The 22,038-nt window shown below is 42.9% G+C and overlaps 1 protein-coding gene across 8 annotated transcripts in view; it reads right to left on the bottom strand.

Moving 5' to 3' along the window:
* Positions 1 to 22,038, bottom strand: part of SLC23A2 (solute carrier family 23 member 2) — a 142,121-nt gene that overhangs the window by 74,769 nt on the left and 45,314 nt on the right. The window contains exon 1 of one of the 8 annotated variants that reach the window (XM_072800167.1): positions 16,647 to 16,665. The exons of the other annotated variants lie outside the window; for them this stretch is intronic. The gene's annotated coding sequence lies outside the window, so the exon portion shown is untranslated. Of the gene's footprint in view, positions 1 to 16,646; positions 16,666 to 22,038 lie in introns of those variants that run through there. 8 annotated transcript variants of the gene reach the window in all.

The raw sequence follows: 22,038 nt of genomic DNA, 5'->3' as shown, positions 1-22,038 counted from the left end.
CTCTGACACGCACTAGGGTCCAGCTCTCACAGCCCAGCACTCTCCAGCAGAACCTGCTGCAGAGATGAAAATGTTCTGCATCTGCCCTGTCCGAGCCAATCGTCACTACCTACGAGGCTGTTGGGGAAACCCATTTTTACTTGTATCTAATTTTAATTAACTTAAATTGAAATGGTCACGTGTGACTAGCAGTAACCATATTAGACAGTGAGTGCAGTTATAGCTAATATACTATGATTGCATGGATATCAAAGTTCTGAATTCCCTATAGGTATCCAATTATAGGCAGGGGAAGGCACTCAAGAACATTTAAAAAGAAATAGATAAATAAAACCAACCTAGGATTAAATGACCACACAAAGTTCCTAGAATGTGTCACAATGACCTTTAAATGGGCTGGAAGAATGCCACACAAAACATAAAGCCAAAACATTCTGTATTCATCAAATAACAACATAAAGAAGAAACCAGAAAGACAAAATAGAAAAGGAGGTAAAATGTCAAAAGATAAGGGGGCGGGGGGAGGAGAACAAAATGGATCTGGAACGCTCCAAGACGTCAATGAGGAAAAATGCAATGCTCCGAGCTAAGAGAAATTCTAAGCAAAAGTCAGGAGTAGGAAATTACTGAAACAATTCTATGCAGCCAAGTTTCAGTGAAGAAGAAAATTAAAAACTCAATTTCAAACAAAAGTATGACTTGGACAATAAAAGAGATCCACCCAAAAATTAATAAGCATTTGGGGAATTCTGGCTTCCAAAAATGAGAGGACATAAAGGATCCCTACAAGGGTTGGCACATGTACAATAAAACATGCCTAAGTATGCCCAAAGTTTTATTAAAAAGAAATATATACCACAAGCAGGTAGGGGTGAGAAAGGACAGAACATTCATCAGAATGATGTCGGATCTCAGCACCAATTAATGTCCCACTGAGAGTGAATAACAAGCTATCCTGTACGTGTGAAGATAGACCTACCCAAAGCTTAGAAATACAAATAGGAAACCTGTTCGAGGAAGTCTGTCAGGGACTCTTTCATTCAACAATGACTGGATGAGCCAGAGGAGAAACTGAAATACAGACAAATAAGAAAAAAGAAATTATACAAAATTTGGGCGTTCAGTAGGTAGAGCACAAAAAGGGAAGCCGAAAGAAACAGGTGCCCAAACATCATGTTGCCTTAAGTAGAACATCAAACATTTTTGATGGACTCTTCTAGTTTATTTTTTTTTAATTTTTATTTATTTATGATAGTCACACACAGATAGAGAGAGAGAGGCAGAGACACAGGCAGAGGGAGAAGCAGGCTCCATGCACCGGGAGCCCGACGTGGGATTCGATCCCGGGTCTGCAGGATCGCGCCCTGGGCCAAAGGCAGGCGCCAAACCGCTGCGTCACCCAGGGATCCCTGGACTCTTCTAGTTTAATGTTCATGTGCATTTTGCATTCTTGGTTACATCATACCCATGCCTGTTTAAAGCAGTAGCTCTCAACCAGAAGTGATTTTCCCTCCAGGGGACATTTGGCAAAGCCTGGAGATATTTCTGGTCATCAAATCAGGGAAGAGCTACGAGGATCTAACAGGTAGAGACCAGGAGTGCTGCTAAACATCCTACAATGCATGAGATAGATTCCATAATAAAGAACAACCTGAAAAAAATAAAGAACAACCTGGCCACAAATGTGAATACTATCAAGGCTGAGAAACCCTGGTTTAAAAACATCCCCCCCACCAAAAAATAAATAAATAAATAAACAAAAACATCTCCCTCCTCCAAAAATGATATACCCCATGTGCCATGTGGATCCTCAGCACAAGAACAAGGGATACATGTTCCAGTTTGGGAAGTATATCCCCCGACAGAACCCTGTAAAGGAGTAAGTCTATGAGACTTACTGCAATTCTGTGACTTTTTAAATAATTTTCCTTTTATTATAGCAGGGATGAGCGGGCTATATTTTTCCTTATTCATTTCTGCTGCCTGTAGGGGATATGAGGACCCATTTTACTATGTAGTTTCCTATATATAAAAGTGAGAGGAAAAAAAAAAAGTGAGGACTTTCTGTACTCAGAGGGGAAGTTATGGACATTGCTTTGAAAACCCTGAAGGCTCTACCTGTAGCCCTAACAGAGATTTTACTCAGAATTAACCTTTTTCTTGTGCTCTCACTTAAAGTGCTTTACAATTCAAAAACAAAACAAAGAATTCCTAGAAAAACAAAGTTTGTAAAGAAGCAGGAGTGTCCCTTCTTCTATTGTTCACCTGTGAGGCTGCTACTTTACGTGGCTGCTCAGGTTCCTAGAGCAGATTAGAGACCTTTTCTTGAACTATAGTAGCTCTACCCTTATGTATTTACTGGTCTTTTCCTCACATACATACTTCCACTCTCTAGTCAGCATGCTTTGTCCTCTTCTTGAAGCCTTGGATACATCTTTCAGTGATTCTCTCTCGGATTCTCTGTCTCCCTTCATCTGGGGCCTTCTATGCCCGGTACAGTGCTCAGGCTGCTCATCTGGTCACTGGGACACCACCAATAGATGAGTGCAATAAGGCCAGCTTCCTGTCACCTCCAGACTGCCTCTGCCCACCTAAGTGAAGCAGACCAAACCCAACCATGTACCAAGGTACATCAGAGAAGCAGTGAGATTAGTTACCAAACAGCTCACTGCACAGGTGATGGTGGATGCACAGCTAAGAAGGACTAGCTAGGACCAGGAGCGTGCTGAGTTAAATAAGTTCCACTCAATTCAGCAGGGAAAAGAAGAGAATATAGGGAGACCCAAAAAGGATAAGGATAGTGGTCAGATCTGTGCTTTGGGAAGGAACTTCTCTACTGTGTACATAGTGGACACAGTAGAAGACAAGTAGAGATGACGGTCAGAAGCCTGGAGTGGCTGTGCAGATAAGGGATGAGGGCTGCAGGGCAGCAGCAACGGAAGAGGAAGAAAGGTGGTTGGAGAGAAACTGGGAGAGAACTAGAACTAGCACCCACTATGTCAAGCACACAGGTCAGAGCAAGAGTCAAAATGGTGGGACGTCTGGGTGGCTCAGTAGTTGAGCGTCTGCCTTTGGCTCAGGGCATGATCCCAGGGTCCAGGGATTGAGTCCCGCATGGGGCTCCCTGTGAGGAGCCTGTTTCTCCCTCTGCCTGTACCTCTGCCTCTGTGTCTCATGAATAAATAAATAAATTCTTAAAAAAAAAAAAAAGTCAAAATGGCACCAGGGTCTGTAATCTGAGAGTCCAAGATAGTGATAACATATAATACTATTTTATTTCTGGTTATAAAAACACTGCAGAGACTTTTTGGAAATACAAAAGCATAAATCACATTTTAAAACCACTCTGCAATCCCCACAGCACACCCATCTGGCAACTAACAGAGGACTCGACTTCAAAAAGCTCAGTTGAGACCACCACTCTGCAGCCTTGTACACAAAATGGGGGCCAGCCCCAGTGCTGGCACCAAGGATGGGATGGCATGTCAGGGGACATCAGAGGGGAATAAACAAGCAGAAATCAGACCAAGCTACAAAGACTAAATGCCTGACGAGGCAGGAAAAAAAAAAGAATCAGGAAAGTACCCTAAAAGTAATTTTAACTCATATCTTCAGTGGGATTCACAAAATAGTAATAACTATAGAACTAAATGACCAAAGAGTTCTTGGAGGTTAAAAATAACTGCCAATATAATCTCTTGGTAGATACACTGGGAGCTAAGCTCATAAATTATCAGAACTATTCCACAAAAAGATTTTAGTACCAGAAGAACCAATGTCTATATAAGAGGAGTTTCCAGGGGCACCTGGATGGCTTACTCACAGTTAAGTGTCCAATTCTTGACTTCGGCTCAGGTCATGATCTCAAGATCGCGAGATCGAGCCGCCCTGCATCCAGCTCCACCTTGAGCATGGAGCCCGACTAAGATTCCCCTTCTCTCTCTCTCTCTCTCCCTCCCTCCCTCATCCAGCTCACACAATAAAGAAATACAGACATACACAGAGGAGTGTTCAGAGACAGTAAGAGAACAGATGGATAAGGAGTCAAAGAAGTAACAGACAAAAATATCCTCACAGCAAAGGAAGACTTCACCTCCACCAGACATCTCAAGAGCTAGACTGGGAAGAATACTGAAAGAGGACCCCAAGGACACACCCCAGTAAAATGTCTAAATTCTGAAGATACAAAATCTCAACAGGAAAGACGTTTTTATTTGTCAGGAAAAAACATACAAACAAAAAGATTGTTTACTAAGGGAAGATCCATATATGGTCTTTTATAAGACTTCTCATTTAATAGTAAAAAAGACAACGAAGACCACCACCACCACCACCACCACCACCACCACGTGATGCTGGCAGTATTCCAAGAGGAAAGAAGGCAGCCCTAAAATTCTGCATCCAGACAACCCCCAGTGATCCTACCACCCCCTTCAAAACCCACCACTACCTTTCTAGCATATACACATCTCATTATTCTTCAGAACTATGGTAACAGTGATAAGTTCCAGTGTAGAAATTATAATTCTGCTGGTGGCCATGTGGGAGACCATACTTATAATAATTACAATGAAATGTGATGGTACTGTGTAACAAACCCTTTGCACATCCCAGTCCCCTGGAACAGAGTCCCTGAAGAGGACTAAGGAGATAACTGTATGAGGCTTTTGAGACATAAAATTATCTTCCAGGAAGACTCTCCTAATTGGCAATACCACCAGCAAAGAATCGGTCCATCTCATCAAAGTTTGAGAACTCTACTACAAACCTGCACCAGTGGGTAGGATTTTGTGAAGCACTGACTCACGAGTTTTTCATGTCTGCTAGCAAGTACAGAGACTTTTGTGGCTTATCTTCGTATCCCCTTGCCTATAGTGTTTAAAAATCTTTATTTTTTAAGGACATAAACCCTTTAATATTCTGCTTTATTGGTTCCAAATATCTTATCCCAGCATCTTATTTGCTCATGAATTTTGTGGATGATCTTTCAGAATTATTTTCATTTTTATAATCAAATCCATCAATTTTCTACATTGTCTTAGCTCTTACCACCCATTAGCTTCCCAAGATCTAAAAAAAAACAAAGCAAAACAAAACAAAACAACACACACACAGTATGACAATAAAATATCCCTGAAGCAGCCCTGACAGACCTTCACCTTAGCTGTGAGAAGCTTAGGTTTCACAGAAGAGGGGACCAGCAAAGAGGACCATGAGCCACTGCCAGGTTTTTACAAGACTACACTCTGCAGTTATGGGAAGGACCAAGTAAGCCCTTCGTAAAACACGCAGCCCCACCGCCATGAGCAGACGGGCAGTGCTCTCAAACCCGCACTCACCCACATTAACCTCAGGGAAAAAGACAGGGCTTTTTACCAGAGAATGCTTTTATTCTCCTAGCTGAACTGTATCTTCATGTCAGACACAATCATCCACTGCAGCAACCAGCCCTCCTCACTGCCCCCATGACCAGGAACAAAGGGGGACAGTGCCACTGTGGCAAGACCACTCTCCATCAAGTATTCTGTTTCTCTACTTAGTGTTTAACTGGCCCTCATGAGCGCTACTGGGACGTACCGACTGCCTTTGCCATCTCTTACAGAGCAGCACCCTTTGGAGTGCCCTGAAGACGTGGAAACAAGTGAGCACAAGAGGGGATGGGCCCAAACAAAGTGCAAGGCAATGATGCTCTGAGAGAGGCTTCAGGGCAGGGAGTGCCACGACCTGGGAAGAGTGGAAGACAAACAGAGGGTGGAAGGAAGGGAGGAGACAGCGAACACCGAGCACAGAAATGTACTTCGGAAGGCCCCAGATGACAGAGCATCCACAGCCAAATACTTGAGAGTTATGAAGACAGCCTCAAGACCAAAAACCCGGGCACCAACCTGAGATCAGAGTGCTTCATCCACACAGGCTGAACTTGAGTGGGGTAATGCCAAGGCCCAGATAAAGATAAAAGGGGGGTGGGGGTGGGTTTAAGGTCTGGTTTAGAGTTTATAATGAAACAAAAGACAAGATCTCCCATGGAATCTCACTAGGGAAGATCTGCCCACCCTCAGTCCATCCATTGCCCCTCTTCCTACTCCTTGGGAAAGAAAGACTCCTTGGGAAAGCAAGACCACTGCTATCTTGCCCCTGATTCGATGACAAGGGTGAGGAGGAGCTGTCGGACAAGAGATGGGGCTCACTGGGGATGAAAAGGACGAGGATGACACAGTGAGAGTAACAGCTACAGTCCCCTACCACTAAGTACCTGCATCACTGTGTCAGTGGCACCTCATTTTCCCAAGTAAGCACAGTATTGCAAGCATGTGCCCACTTCACAAAAGGGTAAGCTGAGCTGCAAAGAAGTGAGGTAATTTGCCAAAGGACACACAGCCTTAAACAGTGGAGCACGATTCAAACTTTAATGAGCATTCCCATCCTAACAGTGTTTATACAATCAAGACCTAAGACTGTCCTTCGAATGCTCAGTTTCCAGCCAACCTCCCTGAGCGAACATAATACAAGCTGGCCTGGAAGCACAGTCTCTGCCCAACTTGCTGTGTGCCATCGGCTCTGGGATTTCTGAGGGGGCCCCAAGGGGCAAGGACTGCCGAGCTCCCTCTCCCAAGCTGAAGCCCACATCTCCCAGAGCAGAAAACTCCCAAATCTGTGCGCTCTGCAGCATTGACACCATCCTACCACCTCTCGGTCCTGTTCCACCTCGAGTACTCCTCTTATCCATACAAATCAGCCAGCATGACCAGAAGCCATTGTGCCCTTTGCTGGTGTCCTGATGCATCTCAGAATGACAGCCGAATTCTGCAGCAAGGCTATAGAGTCACAGTGATGCCTACTGGGAAGCTTGGGCCCGCTATGCTGTCATTTCTGTTTTGGGTCCTCAGGTGCTGGGTCCTCCACTAGCTCCTCAGGCTCTTCCATGTGCAGTGCCTCCAAAATAAATACCCTTTACCTCGCTCGCCCCTTTCCATTGGGGTAATTCCCACACATGCATCCTCTGGTTGCCACACATCACCATGGCACGGGGGAACAACAAAGATGGCTACACTGTGGGGAGATCCATCTGCCTACCCAGCCAGACCACTGTCAGAACAAGGGGCAGAGTCTACCTCCCATATCCCTGGTTCCCAGTTTCGGACTTGGTACCTGTACTGAAGGCTTCCTAGGATTTGTGAGATGAATAAATGATGTTTAAAAATTAAAAGTAAAAAATAAAATAAAATAAAAAATAAAAGTACCAATAAAACGTAACACTCATTCTTAATACTCTCACTAAATTGGAAAAGGAAGTTATCAGCCAACATCAACCACATCTGTGACACACCAGGTGCACTGGTGTCAGGGACACGCCAGGGTGTTGACATCACTGTGATCGTTCAGCTGACAGAAGTGTTTGCAAGTAAAAGACCAAATCAGAACCACTATCAAGAAGCAGGAAAATCTGAGCAAACCTACCAGCAGATAGATGGCTAGGTACAAAACACACTAGCAGAGCTCTTTCAGTGCTGATGGACTCTAACATTCCCCAAATGCCAGCAACAAGCATCTTGGGAAAGAAAGACTAAGCAAAACCACTGCTATCTTGCCCCTGATCCGGCAACAAGGGTGAGGAGGAGCTGTCAGATGAGAGATGAGGCTCACTGGAGATGACAAGGATGACACAGTGAGAGCTACAGTCCCCACCCCCAACCCCCAAGCAAAGTACTGTCTAACCTGGTTTTGTAGTGTCCCCAGCTAAGGGTGGTTTTTACGTTTTTAAATAGTAAACAACAGCAAGGAATAACATATGACAGGATATCTGGGCCACAAAACCTGAGATATCTACAAAAAAGTCTACTGCCCCAAAAGATAAGGGTGGATGTAGGAATCCTGTTTAAGATGGCAATGACAGCCATTACTTAGATTTCATAAATAATGTGCAAGGCCTTTCTGAATAAAACAATAAACTATTACTAAGGGCCATAAAACAGATCTAAATAACCAGAGAAACAGGCTACATCCTGGAATAAGAGAGCTGCTATAAGAATATTCACTTTATGATATATATGTGTGTGTGTGTATAAATTTAATAAAAATTAATACCCCAAAAGGAGAGAAAGGGGGCTTGCTAAAATTCCTGAAGGATAAGCAAAAATAGCAATAAAAAAATAGCCATAAATATCTGAAAAAATAAACATGTGTTCTATCAGAAAGAAACTCTAATAAAGTTGTAATAAACAGAAGAGTTCACAAAAACAAATAACCAAGAGAAACCCCCAAAACCAAGAAATATATGATATGGAGGCACTTCAAATCATAAGGCAAAGTATGGATTTTTCAATACAACATGCCAAAACAACCAGCTCATTACTAGATAATAAAATGCAGAAAAACCAAGTCCTAAGGTCAGCACACACACCAAAAAAAAAAAAAAAGATGAATGGAAGAAAGGAAGGGCGGGCCACTAATGGTTATATAACGTAAGGGTGGAGGACTCCCTTCTTAGCATGTCATTAAAGATGAAAATGAGACAGAGGCTGATTAGACAATATAAATTTTTTAGATTTCTGTATGGAGAAAAATCACACAAAGTTAAAAAGCAAAATGTACCCTATATAAGATCATGTGTTCATATCTTTAGTATTTGAAGAGCTCTTAAAAATCAATAAAGAGGAAACAAAAGTCCTTAAAATAAAAAAGGACAAAATATATGAGCTTCTAATCTTTAATCCCTCTCAAATACAAACAACAAAATAAATGTTCCAACCGTGTCCAAAATCAAATGAAATGTACAATAAAATGAGGTACTTTTTTTTTTTTTAACTTATGTGGCTTTTTTTTTTTAATTTATGTATTTGAGAGAGAGAGTACGCACACACAGCACACAAGTGCAGGGGCACAGAGGGAGAGGGAGAAGCAGACTCCCCACTGAGCAGGGAGCCCAAAGTGGGGCTGCATCTCAGGGCCCTGCTATCATGACCTAAGCCGAAGGCTGATGCTTAACCAACTGAGCCACTAGGCACCCCTATGTGGTTTGTTTTTAATGTGCTTATTTGTAAGATAGTAAACAAATACAAAAACACACACACCTAATGAAAAATAAGTTTGCTGATAATGAGAGGCAATTTGGTTATACACATCAGAAGAGATATACTCATGTTCGTTTCTAGTATTTGTTAATAGATATATTAATACTTGTTAATTAGGACACAAAGATTTAGTTCCAAAATTGTGCATGTTAGCATTATTAATAAGACCAAAAATCACGAAAAATCTAATACTCAACACTAGGGAACTGAATGGCAAAATTATGGTATGTTCCCACAAAGGAATACCATGTAGACATTAAAAAGATGACATAGAAATATTTATTGACATGGAAAGATGTTCACCCTATCTTAGGTACAGAAAGTATGTACAACACTATGCTAAGTAAAATAAGCCAGTCACAGAAGGACAAAGAGGGCATGATTCCATCTATAGGAGGTATCTAAGATAGTCAAACTCACAGAAACCGGAGAATACAATGGTGGTTGCCAGGGACTTGGGAGGGAGGTGCTATTCAAGAGGTACAAAGTTTATTGTGAAAGGTAAGTTCTAGGGACACCTGGGTGGCTCAGCAGTTAAGCGCCTGCCTTGGGCCCAGGGTGTGATCCTGGAGTTCCAGGATGGAGTCCCACATCAGGCTCCCTGCATGGAGCCTGCTTCTCCCTCTGCCTGTGTCTCTGCCTCTCTATGTATGTCTCTCATGAATAAATAAAATAAAATAAAATAAAATAAAATAAAATAAAATAAAATAAAATGTAAGTTCTAGGATCTGCTATACAACACTGTTCAGTTAACAATACAGTATTGTACATTTAAAGATGTTAAGAGGGTAGATCTTAGGCTGAATGTTCTTACAATAAAAAATACCAATTTTTAAAAATCAGGCAATGAGTGAAAAGAATTAAAGGCAATTCATACAGTGATAAAAAGTTATATAGAGCACTAACCTAAACCACTGTGTGTGTGTTAAGTGTACATACATACATACATACACCAAAAGGTCAACCAAAATGCTGATAAGGGGCAAAAGACTTAAGTAAAATAACTCAGAAAATAGAGACACTTAACAGTGAAAAGTATGTCCCTCTATTTCCCTGAAGAGCTTGATGATGCCTACATCAGCAACTGGTTCCATCACTCTGTTCAGAATCAAATCCAGAAACGTGGTCAGTTCCTCATAACAAGACCACACAAAACAGTTTGTTCCTTTCTGATGAGTGGTCAGGACACAGGCTTAGAGTGACAAGACACATGGAATAAAGTTCTTAGGTTTCAAGTTGTAAAATAACTTGTCAGAAAAGAAACGGAGAAAAACTTAAGTTCTATAAATTACGCTTAGCTGGGAAAGGCGGGGGGGGGGGGGGGGGGGGGGAATAACACTGAAAGGTGTACCCAAACCCAAGGCCGCCCCCAAAGAAACTATCCTCCACTGTGATTCCATGTTGGAACCACTTATGAATTTTAAAAATACTATATATGTTGGGGTCCCCTACCCACAGAACTGCCGAATAGGCCTATGGAGCCTGAGCATTCGGTTTATAAAGCTCCCCCTGGGGCCATGGTTAAGAATCACCACCTTAAAGCAAGCAGGAAATCATTACAGTCTCATAAAAAATAACTTTTTTCAACCTCAAAATAAATCTACGCCTGTCAGAGCAGAAAAACAGTAATTTAGCAAATTCTGCTATGAGCAAGTAGGGAAGTAAAATATTCAAGTCTTTAGTAAACTTCCAATTCCCTAGGGATTGAACCACCAGCTAGCCAGCCACCAATAATCACGAACAAATGCAGAGTAACAGCTTTGAATTAGTACTTCTTTGATCAACTATTCAGCCAGTCATCATATCTTCCGTACTTAATTGTTTTTATCTGACCATTTATCTGCTGTCGAGGCATGGGTCAACTCCCTACTGTGGCTTACCATGGCTACCTGACTTAGAAAAATGATGGTACTGGGCAGCCCCAGTGGCGCAGCGGTTTAGCGTCTGCCTTCAGCCCCAGGGTGTGATCCTGGAGACCCGGGATCGGGTCCCACATCAGGATCCCTGCATGGAGCCTGCTTCTCCCTCTGCCTATGTCTCTGCTTCTCTCTCACACACTCACTCTCTCTCTCTCTGTGTCTCTCATGAATAAATAAAAATTAAAAAAAAAATTTTTTTTTTAATGATGGTACTATCCAACCGGAATTTAAAGGCTGAACTGCTCCTGGAGTTTTCTAACCAAGCCTTTTCATGTTTCTTGGAGGTAAAACCAAATCCTAAAGAAAACGTGTCTTCCTCTCAGCATTTAGCAGTTCCTAGTCCAAGGCACTCAATAGCTGAATGAACTAACCACTAGGAATCCTCCCGAAGAGTAGAATCTTCCTTGTGTACAACTCATCTTTATACTCCCAAGCTCCTAGGGATGCCTGAGTGGCTCAGCAGTTGAGCCATCTGCCTTCGGCTCAGGGTGTGGTCCCAGGGTCCGGAATGGAATTGAGTCTCCCATCAGGCTCCTTGCAGGGGGCCTGCTTCTCCCTGTCTGTGTCTCTGCCTTTTTCTGCGTCTCTCATGAATAAATAAAATCTTTTTTAAAAAATTAAATTAAAAATAAATTTAAAAATAAATTTAACAAACACGCAAACATCTGATGCTAGTGATTCTCAGATCACCCCCACCTTTGTATGGGTAACGTGGGATGGGGTAATTTCTCTGCCTGCAGAAACCTATCCAGACAGCTGAGAATATGACTAACAAGGAAAACTTTAGGATAAAGAAACTCAAAATCTCAACTTGCCACATTGTAGTTTGGTTCCTACCAAGGTACAAACAAGAGCTTTCAGGGCTGGCCAGGTTCAATGATAAAGCACATTTTAAAAGCCAATCCGTGGCTCCCTCTCTGCTTAAATCCCATTATTAGAGGATTATAGTTGAACTGTGACTGCTCCATTAAATTGTTAAATGCTAACATTTGACTTAAATGCTTTTAATCCAAGACAAAAAAAGATTATTGGAACACATAACCTCAATTTATACATGCTCAACTCCCTTTAAATGAAAGGACCTGAGTGGTTGCCTAATACATAGGGTCTTGCTTTAGAAAGTTTACGATTCTGACATTCATCCTACTTATTATTATTTCCTTTAGGCAACAATGAATGAACCTGTAAGTGGTGGTTATTATTTGATCTTGTGATGACAGTTACAGTGTCATGGGGTATAACAGAGGGGGGAAAAAATCCTCCTACAGCCTTTCCAAAACACTTCGAACTTTTGCTCTTATTTTTCAAACTGCAATTTACTACCCACTAGCAGCGGGCTATGATATCCACCCTAGTGGATCTCAACCAGAATTTTAAGACAATGATATTTAACAGGACAAGAAATTTCAGAGTACACCTCCCAAGATAAGGCTATCTAGTTTCAAGGTAAAATACCTTACTGTGGCTCAGTTAAAAACCAACAACAAAAACAATCCTAAAAGTCACTGATGTAACCAAAGCCCTACCCAGTGACAAAAAAGGCATATTCCAGGTACCCAATTTACTATTTTTATTTTTAAAGATTGTTTATTTATTTATGAGAGGCACAGAGAAAAGGGCAGAGTTCAAGCAGAGGGGGAAGTAGGCTCTCCACGGGAACCCAGTATGGGACTTGATCCTGGAATCCCAGGATTACCCCCTGAGCCAAAGGCAGATGCTCAACCACTGAGCCACCCCAGGTGTCCCCCAGGTACCCAATTTAGATCAGGTTATTTGCTGGGCTTCAAGTAACATATCCATAGAAAAAGTCTGTTCAAAAAAAAGAAAATAAAAGAAAAAAAAGAAAAAGAAAAAGTCTGTTCAAATGGTGCAAGATAAGAACACTGATAATAAAGTATCATCATATCTCCTTGCTACATGGGTAGAGGGTATCCAAAATTGTGGCCTCCAAGTGGCTTCTGTTTAACATCTGCCAGAGCCTGACACTGAACCACCTCAATGACTGCAATCAAAAAAATCTCCAACGCCACCCAACAAGCTGTTAGTCTTCTGTCACAGTCTTGATTTGTCAACTTTTCTCTTGAGAGAAAGAAATGCTTCAAAGCAGCCAATAAAACTTGGGTTTCTGAATGGGAGACCAGAGTTCACTGCCAGGTTCCCTGTTAAAAACACACCTACTGAGGACACCCCAGGAGGAGCAGCGCTTTAGAGGTCACACCCATGTCAACCGCCCCACTCTGAAGGTGGAAGAAAAGGCATCTGGACCACTTGGGTATCACCTGGAAATGGGGGCCGCAAGGGTGGGTTGCAGGACCACCGGGTAGACACGGCAAATCCTCCTGGAAAGTCGAGGGGTGAGGGAGGATCATTCCTAACTTAAAGCAAATATTTTAAGGAGCATAAAATTCACAAATTGGTAAAACAGAAGATGTTAAAGAATACTCCCTGCCTGCAGAAGACCCCTTCCATCTCTTTTGGAGACAGGGCCCAAACTGCCCTAGTACAGAGTAAGCTCTAGACCCAAACTAAACTCTAAATCCTAAGAGAGCACTTAAATCCAGTCAGAGGGGCTATTCTGCTGATGTCAGTTCACATACAAGCTGAGCCATGAAAAGCAATGGTCATGGGACCCAGAGGGCAAGATGCTGACTCACTGACTGCTCAGCTAGGGGAAGAGAGAGTCAAGCATACAGTAAAAGGTCAAAGCAGCTCGTTTCACTGGTTTGGGGACTTTAAAATCCATACTGATCTTCATGTTTCTGACCTAATGCTGTAGGTATTAGATGCTATACAGCCACCTCTGGGGCTGATCTCATCCAGCAGAAGTTTCTTCCCCAAATTATGACAAGATTTTAAGATTCATTATCCTAACCATGACTCTCCTGCCCCAGGTACCATCCACATGGACCACATGAACCTGCAGTTCCCAGGATGAAGCTCAAGAAGTCCCCTCCCTCCTCCAAGAAGAATTCCTCCAGAAGAATTCCTGGGTTAGCTGTCCCTCTAAGCACATGGCTTGGGCCAGCTCCCAGACCACGCAGGAATAGGGACAGGGGCAGTGTCTACCACACAAAAGGCATTCAAATATCTAAAGAAAACTTATTTTCAGGGCCAGTAAGTGATACACCTGAAACAAAACCTAATCCTCACCCTCCATATTCATTCAGGGAAAGCATGTGCCCTGGACAAGTGAGGGGAGAAGGGGAGGTAATGGAGCAAAAGGTAGAGCTTATAGGCCAGAATCAAAATACAGAAGTATATTTGAGAAAATTCAAGCAGAGTCCAGAATTTTTCAAGATTTTATTTATTCATGAGACACACCCAGAGAAGGGCAGAGACATAGGCAGAGGGAGAAGCAGGTTCCCTGCAAGGAGCCTAATGTGGGACTTGATCCCAGGACCCTAGAATCACACCCTGAGCTGAAGGCAGACAATCACTGAGCCACCCAGGTATCCCAAGGTTGGTTTTACTACATTTATTCCTACTGTATGTTTTACATCCCATTTTTGTACCAACAGTGTTTTCACAAAGACTCTCTTAAATGTATTAATCATTTTGGGGGCCACTGGAAAGCTAATTTTATATGCAATTTTAATGACAAGATAAAAACACATTCAGATTTAACTGACTGCCTATCCTATCCAAGACACAAACAGGATTTCGCTTAACCCTTGCAACAAAGCTGGGAAGGGCTATTCTTAATCACCTGTCACACCACTCAGAAAACTGAAGCAGAGAGGCTGATTTTTCCCTTGGACAACAGCCAAGGGCGAATGGCAGCCACAACAACCATTCTGAGAGCGTGAAATCTGCTCTCAATTCCCTTAGAGACTAACAGAACAGGGCCCAAAGATGAACGGAGGTCATTTTGGACGAGGCTGAAAAAAGCCCCCGGTGCTATTGAGGAATGCAAGGAAAGCTTCCTCCTCTTGCACACCTCCAAATGATCTTTGTCATTTGTTATCTCCCTGCCCCTTTCCCAGTACAAAGACAAACCTGCGTGGTCAGGTAACTTCCAGGGATGGCTGGCCCCTGCTAACCCTGAGCACCCCTTGGCACTGTTCCAGCTCCTGCTCCATCTTCCCTTTCCAGCACAACTGGGAACTCGTGCCTCCTGTTTCTCAGGGGAAGCCTCGGGAGAGCATGGAGTCACCTCTCACTACTCTGCCCTGCTGCCTCTGCGGGGGGCGGGGGGGGGGGGCACAGGTGCCTGCAGCAGCATTCCAAATGATAGTTCACTCCATCGCCTCAAGCTCCCTGTAGTTATCAGCCCTCACCATGAACTACTCTTTAGACCATACCATTCCTCTTTGGAATGTTCTTATCAGTTCTTCCTGTCCTTGGTGCCAAAGCCAAATTTCCTTCTCTCACCTGCAGAAAGAGGTCAAACTCCATCCATTGTTCCTTCATTTCTTAACTTATTCTTGCTGGGTTTTGCAGCAACTTCCTTAAGTCCTCTCCACTACCTGTCATCTGTTCCATCTGCAAATCTCTTCTGTGACATCTTTTTTCCTCCTCACCAACCCCTGCTTTCCCAAGAGTTCCTCCTCCTCTCTCATACGCTTTCCCAAGATAAGGAAAAGCACGCTCTGAAATTTCACCTACCCTGATGGATTACCTGATGACTGAATAATGGGTTTGCCTCAACTGCCCTGCAATTACCTGGGTCTGGGACACTGTAATTCTTCTCCAAGTTAACCCCAAGTACTCGGTGATCCAAATAGGCTCTCCCTGACCTTCGATAAACGGGAGCCTGTTTCCTGACGGTCAATAAACATCTTATGCCTGGGAGTAGGTTATATAGTTGGGTTGTGGGTTTTTTTCCCCTGCAAAGGAACATGTTCTTCCTAATTCATTAAAAAAAACAAACAAAAAAAGCCATTTAGGGGCACCTGACTGACTCAGTCGGAAGAGTGAGCGCTCTTGATTTCCGGGTGGTGAGTCTGAGCCCCGCGCTGGGTGTAGAGAGTACTTAAATTTAAAAACAATTAAAAAAAAAAAATACAGAGACTACAGTCACTTAGAATCCTATGCCACAGATGCACAGCTTTCTTTAGCATCTGAACCTAACATTTTCATAATCCCCAAACCTTAAAGGATTAAAAAATTGATGTATTCAGCTATAAAAGACTCCCACTCTCCATGAAGTTTAATCTGTGTTCCTTACTTTTCCTTGAGGCCCTAAAAATCTGCATAAAAGAGCACATGAAATCTTGGATGGCCCAGGACTGGACCTCACTCAGAAAATAAGGTAAATGAGCACTTGAAAGCATAGCATCTGACATTTCAATTGCTGCAGATCGGGTTTTAAGGTCACTCTCTCACATGTTTAATGAAGGGCACTGCCTTCTAAGAGTTGCATAAATGCTAATGTTTGTTTTTTTTAAATATTGACAGTCCAGAGAACTCAGACTTTGGAGACTTTCTGGTAACTCAGCTGGGCAAACTTGAGTCACAGGCTCCTCACGCACCCACAGAGACACCCGTAGACATAGCTATGTATGTGCACAAAACCAGCCACTCAACCACAGACAGGAGCACACACAGTGATAAGGTATGTGGCCGCAGACGCAAACACCCGGCCCAGATGCACACACAGACAGACACAGACACTAATTCCCCAAAGCAGAGCTAACGGACCAAGAAATGGTCTTACCTGAAAAGAGAAATCTTACCCTCTCCACAAAAATACTCGTTAATCAGTGTCCAACCCACCAATTCTGTGCAGGCACCCGTGCTGAGCCGGATCGTCCTGATGCTCAGCATGAGCCGTTTCAGGTGCTGAAGGAATTTCGGCTTTTATAACCCACACAGACTTGCCAAAATTGTATAACCATACCACCTAGTCAGACATTACACAACAGCCACCACCTGGTTACAAATGGTTACTACATGCTTCTGGTATGGCCTGCTCACCATTGATCCAGAGCAGGTTTCTATGTGGCCGGGTGGATATTCTATTGTGGAAACCAAGCAGTTGCTGGGATTACATTTCTCAAACCCACACAAATAAGGGAAATTAAAACCTATCTTTCCAAACACTCCTGGTCAGATGAACAAGTCCACTCAAACTGTGTTCAAGCTCAGTGAAAGGAGCGATTAATTCTTACTTCCTGGTAATTTCTCATTTCCCCATCTAGGGTAGGGGACCCAAAGCAATTGTTTTCAAAGCTCAAAGACTTTCAAAGATTAAAAAGACATCTCAAAGCACAATCTCTTCATTGAAATAGTAAGAAAAGCAACAACTAACTGCAATATTGAGAGTCAACCACTGAATGCGGGTTACGATGCGTGTGGCATCTGATGTGCAGGTCCCCACTGCCGAGGCCCCAGTGAGGAGTGGAAGGGCCTGCAGACACACGCAAGATAGCAAACACACACTGACAATCTAGTACCGACAGAAGGGAAGAAGCCACACCTGTCATCATACTTTTGTCTTTCCTAGTCTTGGCTCCAGGCCAGGGCCTGCCAGAAACCCGGGTGGTGGGCACCTGCGCCCTTGGGATATGGTGAGAGGGCCAGAACCTGCCTCTATTTCCCCAACACCACACAGGGACCACATGGCTCAAGCAGGAAGGGGCAGCACAGTACACCCTGGAAGACATGAGAAAGGCAGAGGGAGAGACAGGACAGCCTAGACAACAGCAGCTCTGATGGTTACTCACTTGTGAATCATCTTAGGGGAAGTCAGTGGTGGGCACAAGAGAAAGGTGCCACCTGACTGGAGTAGAAGCTGCAGTGGGAGTGGGGAGAAGGCTGGGAGCCATGAGCTTTAACAGTTCTGGAGCAGGAGCTTCGTCACAGAAGTTCCTAGGGCCCCGGTCACATATGACACAGCCAACACCTCGGGTCTACATGCCCAGGTAGACAGACCAGAAGGCCCCTTACTTCCAAAGTGAGTGAAAAGAAGGACCCAGTATGCGGCCTGTGGGCAAAATAATCCAGTCTCCATATCCTGAACATAAGAATCGTTCCCAGACTGTTCTGTGAAGACTCTTAACCTCAAAAAGGTTAAACTGCAGGAATCAGAAGAAAATTTCAATTTGGAACAAAAAGGAATTTTAAAAAGTTGCTATTTTTAAAAAAGGGAAATGGGATCACACAATTATGTGAAGGAAATGGACACAGACCAAGAGAGGACAAGCTCAGGGTGGTGAAGAAGCAACAATGAGAAGTGAAAACCAAAGGAAAGAGCAGAAAACAAGCAGGTGGAGGAGGACAAGTCGGAGAAACACGGAGAGACAAGGAAAAGTCTAGAAAGGCCGTAACAGTTCACAGATGAGAAGTGTGGACGGACAAAAGCAAACAGCAAATACAAGACACGGAAAATTAGTGCTCCTTGACTAGATTTAAAAAGAACAAAGAAGGGCAGCCCCAGTGGCTCAGCAGTTTAGCGCCTGTCTTCAGCCTGGGGTGTGATCCTGGAGACCCAGGATCGAGTCCCACGTCGGGCTCCCTGCATGGAGCCTGCTTCTCTCCCTCTGCCTGTGTCTCTTCGCCTCTCTCTCTCTCTCTCTCTCTCTCTCTCTCTGTCATGAATGAATAAAATCTTTAAGAAAAAGAAAGAGGGATCCCTGGGTGGCGCAGCGGTTTAGCGCCTGCCTTTGGCCCAGGGCGCGATCCTGGAGACCCGGGATCGAGTCCCACGTCGGGCTCCCGGTGCATGGAGCCTGCTTCTCCCTCTGCCTGTGTGTCTCTGACTCTCTCTCTCTCTCACTGTGTGCCTATCATAAATAAATAAATAAATTAATTAATTAATTAATTAATTAATTAATTAAAATTTATTAAAAAAAAAGAAAAGAAAAGAAAAAGAAAAAAAGAACAAAGAATCCAGTCATGTAGCAGGACTCCGTTCACATGAAATGTCCAGACTAGGCAAATCCAGAAACAGAAGGTGGATTGGTGGTTGCCTGGGGTGGAGATGGGGTACAGGAATGGAGGTGACTATTAATGAATTTGGCATTTCTTTATGGGATGAAGAAAATGTTCCAAACTTGACAGTGACGGTTACACAAGTCTCTGATTCCCTGGAAGCTGCTGCTCTGTGCAGATTAAACAGGAGCGAACTCTGTGGCATGTGAAATCTATCTCAATAAGACGGTTTCATAAAAAAATGAATGGAACAGGCTTCAAGATATAAAAAGATATCGGGGATCCCTGGGTGGCGCAGCGGTTTGGCGCCTGCCTTTGGCCCAGGGTGCGATCCTGGAGACCCGGGATCGAATCCCACGTCAGGCTCCCGGTGCATGGAGCCTGCTTCTCTCTCTCTCTCTCTCTCTCTCTCTATCATAAATTAAAAAAAAAAAAAAAAGATATAAAAAGATATCAAAATAGAAGGTTTTTATTCTCTATTAAGAAAAATCTGAGTAGAGAGATTACAAAGTAAGCCAGATTCATACAAAACTCAGAGAGAAGAAACCTGTTCTTGTACACACTCTGGCAAACTAATTTAGCTACAGGAAGAAAAAGTTGTAGAAACACCCAGGAAGAAGGAGAAAGTATTTGGGTTAAGTAGTAGCAATAATTAAGATGAACTCCAGGATTTTCCAAGGCAGCATAAAAATGCCAGAAATCGATAGAAAATGAAGACAGAACTGAAAAAAAGGTTTTCCCGAAGAATTTATATCCAGACAAGCTACCCTTCATGTGAGAAAGTAAAAAAATGCCACCTCAGATGTGCAGGGGCTCAGAAAGGGGAGGGACAGGTTAAGGTTATTCTTCCAACTATATAAAATTCAGAAAGGCCCCTAAAATACAGAGGTACTATTCACATATGCCAAACAAAACCATCAAGGTCAGGACGAAACTAAATAATGAAGATAAACCTGATTATGAAACAAAATGCATAGGTCAAATTATTCTCCAAGAATATGCTAGGTTATGTGGAAATGTAATTAATAAAGCAGGTCGAGCAAGATGACATTATTAAAGACTGAAGATAGGCAATAAGATAATGCTTAAACTTATCTCCCAAACATGCAGGACTTTTAAAATACCAATGGATCTTAGGGATGGGATAACTACTGGAGAAATGGGGTTTTTATGTTTTGGATAGGTTTTTAAAAAGTGTTTTTTACTTAAAGGAAACCACTATTAAAATCTGAAACAGAAAGACACCTGGGTGGCTCAATGGTTGAGCATCTGCCTTGGGCTCAGGGAGCGATCCCAGGGTCCAGGGAACAAATCCCCCATTGGGCTCCCTGCAGGGAGCCTGCTTCTCCTTCTGCCTATGTCTCTGCCTCTCTCTCTGTGTGTCTCTCATGAATAAAATAAATAAAATCTTTAAAAAAAATGGGAACATTACAAACTAAAACACAAACTAAATGTGACTTAAATGCAAAGTATTCTCAGATGTATCAATATAAATGACAATGCCCAAATGTACACCTTAAAGTGACACAAGAATAAAGCAACATTAATGCTGCCTCATTTTTTTTAAATATCAGACACTATGAAATCATGCCAGGAAGTATCAAATGGGGGGAGAAAAAGGCTAACTTTCCATTGCTAAAGTAAAAAATTCAGACCAGAAATCTTATGCCAGTTTTTATGTTCCAAACAGTATTTCACTGAAATAAAGTCCACACTGGCTAACAATATGGAAGAAAGGACCACGAGTTCATAAACGTACCGGTTTCCAAGAAGATGGGGGCAGAAGGGTCAAGGGACAGGGACACAGGCGCAATCTCCACGTGGGCTTTATTTTTTATTGATTAGGAAATGTGACCAATATAACAAATAAGACTAACATAATAGGTACCAAACTGTGCACCCCACAGAGCTTTATTTTCATTGGTTCCAGAACATTTGTTAAAACTGGTCATCATGCCAAATGAAAAGTTCAGCCCCCAAGAAAAGGAGCATTTATTATTTCTCACTGCCTGACCATAATGTCAAAAGGATTATTAAACAACAAAGTCGCAACAACTTCAAAATCTTCAACTTTCTCCCAAGTAACTGATGAAACTGAAACTGTAAAAACACCCTTACAACAATAAAGAATGAGTAATAAAAGTACCCTAAAGAAAGCATAAGAAATTAGAGAAAGACAGAAAAATTGGCAAGAAAAAAAAAGTAAATTAATATAAATACATCCAAGAAGGTTCTTAAACAAGCCTCCCAAGGCCAAGGCAAGATAGAAACCTTCTACTCAAAAATACATGGACCCTGGTAGCCTCCCAGGCAAATGTCTCCAAGCACTAAGAAATAGGAACTTCCTAAGCTACTCAGCTCCAGAGCACTGGGGGGGGGGGGGGGGGGCTATTAACCATTTTAGAAATTTAGCATCATCCTGATCACAAACTTGACAAAGAAAAGGGAGGGGAAAGCTAGTACTACAACTAAGTAAAAGGAAGAAACCAAAAAGGCATGGGATAAAACTCAGCATCAATTTTCAAATAAAACTCAGCACATTCAACAAAGAAGGAAAAAAGGTCCTCAAAAAGCATCCCCATCTCATGACATAACCAATGAGATACTTACCCTGAAATACCCCACACAGTACCCATAAAGCCAGGAACAGGAGTCTCACAGCCTCCAGTATAGAAGACTGTCCTAACAGGGGTGCTTGGTTGGCTCAGTGGTTGAGTGTCTGTCCTTTGCTCAGGACGTGATCCCAGGGTCCAGGGATCTAGTCCCCTATCCGGCTCCCCACAGGGAGCCTGCTTCTCCCTCTGCCTAGGACTCTGCCTCTCTCTGGGTGTAATAAATAAAATGAATGAATGAATGAAAGAAAGAAAAATAAATATTTTTTAAAAATACAATTATCCTAACTACTGCGTTTTAAAGCTCTAATATTGGAAAAAGGTTTTAAAGTTCTAATATTGGAAAAAGAAAATAATTATTCATAGGTAATGGGTCTCAGAAAATCAGTTTAAAAATCTAGAATAAGGGGATCCCTGGGTGGCTCAGCGGTTTTGCACCTGCCTTTGGCCCAGGGCGCGATCCTGGAGTCCCAGGATCGAGTCCCGCATCGGGCTCCCGGCATGGAGCCTGCTTCTCCCTCTGCCTGTGTCTCTGCCTCCCTCTCTCTCTCTCTCTCTCTCTCT

The sequence above is a fragment of the Canis lupus genome, chromosome 26 (genome assembly GCF_048164855.1).
Source record: "Canis lupus baileyi chromosome 26, mCanLup2.hap1, whole genome shotgun sequence".
NCBI classification, from domain to species: Eukaryota; Metazoa; Chordata; class Mammalia; order Carnivora; family Canidae; genus Canis; species Canis lupus.
Note: the sequence above shows the minus strand (reverse complement) of the source record. Positions and strands in the feature narration are given on the sequence as shown.